Source organism: Adiantum capillus-veneris, chromosome 26 (assembly GCF_014529385.1).
Source record: "Adiantum capillus-veneris isolate H3 chromosome 26, ASM1452938v2, whole genome shotgun sequence".
NCBI classification, from domain to species: Eukaryota; Viridiplantae; Streptophyta; class Polypodiopsida; order Polypodiales; family Pteridaceae; genus Adiantum; species Adiantum capillus-veneris.
The window spans coordinates 3,078,024-3,085,543 of NC_140956.1; positions in this window are offsets into that span (position 1 = coordinate 3,078,024).

Sequence of the window (7,520 nt, forward strand, 5' to 3'; positions counted from 1 at the left end):
AATTGATACACAAGATCAAATCATCATTGATAACCAGCCCCTATGGACAAAAAAATGGTTTGAAAAGCGTCAGATAGATTAACATATTACAGAAATTCCCTACAACATCACATGATTGAACCAACCTATTGTCCCATCAACAAAAGGTGATGTTGGGATAGTTTCTATTCATGGGAAAAAAATACCAGTGGTGCTCAACTACCCTGTACTAGACAAAGCGAGTTAGTAATTTCTCTCCCTCCCTCACAGAAATATACGATACGCACACTCAATGGAGTCATCAATCAGATGAAGGAGGTTCTAGATGTCTCATGCCATATGCTTGTAAATATTTCCAAAATGCTAGTCACATGCATCACACTATTTGAAGATATTGAAGCAGTTGACCACCCCTGACAAGTCTTTGTGGAAGGAACCAGAGGGTTGTGCTGGAATCTGGAAATTGAAGTTCCAAGCAGAAACACAATCATGGGGTTGTACGCACGAGTCATGTTTTTGCCTTCACACTACATGCAAACTTTTGAAGAGGCATTCATTATAGGATTCTTCCAAACCGACTCATCAATATTCAACCCTGTGATGAAGGAACTGCCTCCACGACACATTGCATATCAGAATACTCTCAGTAACAACCCATTTAGAGAAATGGAAACCAAGATCAAGATAGAAGCCAAAGCACATACATTTGGCCAACTCACAAGAACACTTGAGAATAGAACCTTGGATTACTAGTACATCTTGAGATGGCAGCTACATCCAGTTTGACAAAGACGAAAAACAAGTTTCCAGAAGGACGTGAAAAAAATAGGAAGGGGGGAATGTTTGGAGGATACACCAGACGGGCACCTAAAGATCCGGCTGCACGCCACACTTCATTGTGCTCTATCTTTTTTCCAAAGAAGCCTTGTAACTAGAAAGTTATGATTCTTGAAGTGTATTCATCTAGCCTATTATTATCTACTTTCCGATCAAAACCTACAAGCCTTGTAAAGAGGACAATGACCATGGGTCCCAAGTCTTTGGGTCCAAACCCTTAGTTTCTAAAGTAACATTATCATTATCTGTAAGGAGCTTTTGGACGTCGACTGTGAGCTACAACTCTGCTGCATCTTGCAATCAATCTTTCTCTTTGTATGGTAGTCAAAAATCCATTTCAATTAGTGCATTGTGTTCCTTGTCTCTTGCTCTTTAATCTAAGTGTAATCATTCTCAATTTTGATGTCGTTCGCGACAACCTATTTGTAAGCTAAATGCACGGATTTGAGTGCTAAAATGGTTATTTTTTGATGTTTTGACCTTGAAAGAGTGTTTCTAAGCCATAGAGCTACCTCTTTGAATAGTTCTATTGCAATTTTTTGCTAATTTTTTGGGATGGATCGTGATTTTTGTACCTCCTATGATGACCATAGAACCTGGTAGGATTGTGACCTTAGGTGTCGTAATACTCCTTCTTAAGTTTTGTTGCATTCTAACTGTAATGGATGTTGAAAAGGCATGATGACCTAGAGCGGTGAGACTGGACATAGGTAGATTTTTGGACTACAGAGTGATAGATTTTCTGAAGTAGTCGATTGCGTAGTTTTGTAGGTTCACTTCTTGAGATTGATAACCTTAAAGAGACTCTGTGCCTCATCCCCCACTTGCTTCCCTGAGTATTGAAATATGTTGGTGCCAAATAGCTATGTTGCTGATGTCCATCACGGCGACCCGCAAACAAAAGCTCTTGCAAAAATACTCCTCATGGAACTCCTCTTGTTTGTAGCAAAATCGAGTTTTCTTGGGGTATTGAACTCAAGATCTTGCTGCAAACCAAATTTGATAGAGTAAACAATCCAATGAAAAACACATTTTTACAATTGAAGAGAGGTAGATTATATGTACCAATGCTTTTGTCACTGAGAGTTTTAGACTTTATGCTCAATGTTGTGGAGATCCTAGGCTTGCTATTGGATGAAATCATGCTAGTTGAATCACCATCAGTTCGTCGCTACCATGGTGCACTTTCGTGGGGAAGTCTTCATTTCACTATATGTTGGTGGATACGCCGTGACGGACGTCAGCACAGCGAGAACTCACCTAACAAGATTTGTTAGCTAAGGACGAAGCTTGACCCCCAAACGCGTGGAAGCAAGCACAGGGTGTCAACCTACACTCGACCGACTCTCGACTAATTCCTACAGAGGTTTCTACCCAATGTCTAAGCTACAGCCTTCAGGAGTGAATAAGAGGAGATTTTCTACAATGCTTCCAAGAGCCAAATACCCATCAAACGGTCTCGAAACACCATAGAACTTGAAGGAGACCCTACTAACACCAATAGGTCGCTCTCCCTAAGGTCCATGAACCAAAATCCCAACCCTAAACACCTAGTGCAAAATCACACAGGATGTCTGGCCGACATTTGCAGGTCACCGTTTTCGAAAACTAAAGTGCCTAATGTGTATCTCTACTCAATGTGAACACGTGGATATGCTGAAATGCAAAAACGGATAACGTATGCTCACCGAAGCAACAGATGAAGCTCGTAGCTCGAGCTCGCTAAACTAGACCGTACGCCCGCAATGTAGGTATCGGTGCGTAGCTCTTGTCGGGGACAACACGTTGAACTTCTTTGCACTCGATTCTCGACCACTGGCACGCGCAGCGTTGTCGTGTTGTGACACGTACATAGTGGGAACGCATGCTACAAGATCTATCTTGTAAATTTTTAGATACATAATTATCTTTCCTATAATGTACATATGCATATTTAAGTATAATAATAAGCCTTCTATCTCATCCTATCCTTACTTTACCATCAGAAAATACTATGGGAAAAGCTCAATAGCTCCGCCTCTTTAACTTGGGGCAAAAAGCATTGATTATTTATTTCTACTATCTCATTATCATCTCACACCCTAGCTAGATCCTATATCTAGGGTAAACTCCAATATATATATATTCTATGTATTTTTTATACTTTTCTTATATTTCTTTTTAAATAGCTACTAGGAGGGAATCAAATCCTAGTGGGACACTAGGTGGCATGATTTCAAAGATACACTTATTTTAATGCATTATTGCAAGCATGATTACAAAACTTTGTCAAGGAGCAATGTCATGCTTTCATATGGCATGAGGTGTCCTTTGGAATTAAATGAAAGTCTAGGCTAAGGGGACCACGGGAAGACTTTTGCTGCCAGAAATGGACCCTATTTTGATGAATTTTTTACACAAGGTTCCAATCCGAATTGGAAAATGATTTTAAAATGAAAATCGTAGCTAATGAGCTGAAGTTTCTGCCCATAATTTTACTTTTTTATTTGGAGCCACGGTTTGAGGAGATATGATCAAAATATTGGACCCCAGTCTGCCCACATCATGCAGGGATAGCTCATTTCCAACTTTTCCAATTCCTATTCACACTGGCTCCTCTCTTCTTGTGTAAACCCTTGGGGGTTCCCTTCACCTATAAAAGGGGACCTCTTCTTCCTTGAAAAAAAACTCAAGCATTCAAGCCATTGATGAGAGGAATTCATGAGGGAGGGAGTAGTAATGCCAAATTGTACTTAATCATTAACATAAGCCTAAGCCTACACTTTCTCCTAGAGGAAGACTATCCATTCTTGCATGCTATCCTTGGAAGATCAACTCTAATCAAAGAAGGTCGTGGACTTGGTATATCAATCAAAGTGGAGTGCTCCCCTCTTCTTCTCTCTCCCATCAATAATGGTGCCGAAGGGTTTCAAGTAAGATGTGTTCTACATTGATGTTTTCTTGATTTCTTGTTGTTTTCATTTTCATCTCTAATCCAACATATATATATGTATCTAATCTCATCTCCTTAACCAAACCTATCTCTCTCATTCTTAGTAATTCATCCTCTCTAGGTTCTCTTTGCTACAGGTACATCTCTCCCCGCAGTATCCTTATTGCCTACGGGCAAGAATAGGGCTTGGGAGGGAAACTTCTCATCTCTTCACTTCTCTCATATCTACGTTTCTCACATACTATCCTAGATGAATAACCCACATGATGATCATTTCTATCGCTTTCACTCTGTACGATCTATTAGAATTAACGTAAAATACACTTTCAACAATGTATAGTGTTTCTCTTCGGCCCTGAAAGGCTCAATGAAATACTTCTATCACCGGATCCGTCATACTACCTCTCATAGACTATAATTTTTCTTTTGATGTAAGCGTAGTTATCTTGCTATGAACCAAGAGGATTTGTACACACAATTAATCCCAATCACTAGACAAAATATATATATTATGGTAAGCACAAAACTACAGTTCCAAAGAACAATTCGTAGCCTATTTGGTCAGTCAAGATTGAATGCCATTAAATCATCTATTAACCCTTTCATATTACCCATGATACGATATGACCATAGCTTTGATGTTTTCATTTTCGTATTATTTTGACATTCTCTTTTGTGTTCTTTCTTGTGTGTGTGAGTGCAAGAGAGAAAGAGTGAGTCTTCTTTGATTGCACTTCTTTCCAAACCCTAGTCTTCATGGCATCTATGGTTTAACTCCTTCATATAGTTTTTGTTGAGTTCTCTCACAAACTCTCACAACCATAAGCCCGGTGCTTTCTTGGCAAGACCGCAAATTTCTCGACATATTTTTGGTGAACCCGACGCGAAACTGCCAGGGTGAGATTTTGTGGATAACAATGGGTGATCATGTTGAGCAACAGGGTATGCATTTTGACCCAGCAACAATGCAAATGTTTCAAGCATTTGCAATGTTCATGCAACAACAACATGCCATTGAAAGAAGGGAGATTTCAGCAACGAAGGCCATACAAGCTGTCGTCAATAGAATGGATCAGTTCAATGGCAAAGATGTAACCAAGTACTTACGCGAGTATGTGAAGGAGATAGAGCTGCATAGCGTGTCAAAAGGTGAGATGATTCAAAGCTTTGAGCTAGTTGTTGCTCCAGAAATTAGAGAGCATGTTAGGGTAATTAAAGATGGGCATGGGAGATATTGGGAATAACTCAAAGTAGCTTTAAAGGAGGAATATTTCATGGAGGACTCTAAGAGAGTGACCAAAAGGACATTCTTAGAATGGGTAGTCAAGCCAAAGCAAGGACTATCAATAACAGAGCTACTTAGGGAATTTAAGCGGCGCTATGCACAACTCACCAGGACAGAAAGGGCCACACTAGATGCAGAGAAGACAGATCTTTTCTTACAAGCTACAGGTAAAGAGTTTCAAGAAAATTTGGAGCTTCTTCTTGAAGATAAATATGCTGAGCAAGGACTAAAGACCGACTGGAATGAGGTTGAAGGTGTTGTCTCACTGCTTGCCAAACGACAAAGAAGAAGGGACAAGATGGTAGTAAACACTACAAGTCCTTCCACCTCAACTTCTGACAAAATGGTAAAGCCTACTTTTATCGCTCCTAAGTTTGATGAGTCCATGCTAGATGAGCTTGTGAAGGGAATGCGTGACTTGAAGGTGAAGTTTGCAAAGCTTGAAGAAAAATGCCAACCATCAGGGCCACTTCCTAGGCAAAGACAACAGCCCAAAGAAGGGTTTGTTAATAGATGTATTTGGTGTGATAGTACAGACCATGTAAGAAGGGATTGTGATGATTTTAGTGATGCTTTGTCAAAAGATGTTGTCTTTTTTAAGGATGGTAAAATCCACTTAAGAGAGACAGGTCTACCCTTGAGAACTAACTTTGGGAAGGGGGGAATGCAAACCTTAGTTGAAGATATGGCAACTAAGCATGCCACCTCTTCAGTTTAGGCAGCTACTTATGGAGTAAAAATTGAACATTTTTGTGATGAAGAGGTGAGTGACCATCATGGTCAAATTTGGCCAAATGTCATGCAATTAGCTAAAAAGGGAAAGCTTACAAAAGAGATTCTACATGAAGCAGGTGATTGCATACGTCTAGAAACAGGATGGAATGATCCAGTGGACTCATTGTCAGTGCATGCCTACATTACAAAATGCCAACAAAATGAGGCAATTATAGAAGAGAAGCGCAGACGTGAGAATGCTGATGAAGGACCATCAAAAAGAGCTTCTAGAAGTGGGGGAAGAAGCGACTCAATGCCTTCTCAAACACCCTCAACACAAGGAGCATCTCCACCTGAAGTACTCATGGAGGAGTCTACAACAGGAAAGAAGAAAGAGCCAACAAAAGGTAAGACAAAAGGCCCAACTTATAAACTACAATCTGATATTGAGGTTGCTACAGATTTAAAGAAAGTCTTGGAGGAAAGGATCTTGAATAGCAAGATTGAGTTTACTCTGGGAGAAGTTCTTGGCATTGCAAAGCGTGAATTCCATGAGGAGATCATTGACATCATCAAGAGGAAGAGGCAAACCCTTGCTGAAGTTTCTCGTCCACAGGTTGAAGGGGAAACCTCAAAGACACAAGGGATGCAACTGCAAAATAAGGAGAATGATGGAGCTATGGTAGGATGCTACCAATCTAGTGGGAGAGTGAAGCAAGTGCATTTCTCAAATGATGATGAAGAAGTTGAAGATATTCCTAGGAGTTACTATTCACGAAGTCATTGGGCAAGGGCTACTACAAAAACTTTGGTCAAGGTAGGTGATCTTGAAGAGCCATTTGTTGCCTTGATTGACCATGGTTCAGAAATAAACATAATGTCAAAGAGTCTCTACAACAAGTGCAAATGGCCGATGGACACAGATCATGGCTGGATGGTAAAAGTGGCAAACAATTCATCCGGTGAATTGTATGCAACATGTCCAGGTGTGAAGGTAACAGTACGTGATGTAAAGATTGACCAAAACTTCTTTGTACAGGATACATCTTCGTATCATCTCATCCTTGGACAGCCCTACATTGTGGGAGTTCGAATGGAAACAAAGGTAATGGATGATGGTTTAGCATATGCTAGGATACGTAGCAAAGATGGTAAACGAGCTGTCCAATTTCTCACAGTTTGTGTGAACCATGAAAGAAATCGTGACAACCTCAGAGAACATCCTCTACCAAAGGTGAGCAAAGAGTTTCATGATCATAGAGAAATGATGGGTTTGGCCAAGTACCATTGTAAAGCGGGATTGCAGTGGTACAGAAAGAAAAAGGGTCTCGCCTGATCCAAAAATAGGTGAAGCGTTTTCAATGAGCTCCTTGGTAACAAAGAATGGACCAGTATGTTTTACAAAACTTGAAGATTTGAAGAGATGTGAGAGGCAATATGTGCATAATGTACAAATAGGCATGAAAAAGAGTGGGTTGTTAGAGCCTACTGAAAATGTTTTGGGTTTGTGTGAACAAGTTTCTTTTGTAGCTACTATGGGTGAGCTTGATGCTATAATGGGGTCTAATTTGCATCTTGAAAATGAAGTTGTGGAAGTTCTGAAGAAGAATGGTTCTCTACGCTTCATCCAAGATATGCAACCAGTGAACAAGGTGACAATTAGAAATGTAGGTACAGGTCCAATTGTGGATGAGTTTGCAGAGGCATTTGCAGGGAGGGCAATCTACTCAATGGGAGATCTCTACTCAAGGTATGATCAATTTCAGCTTGCAA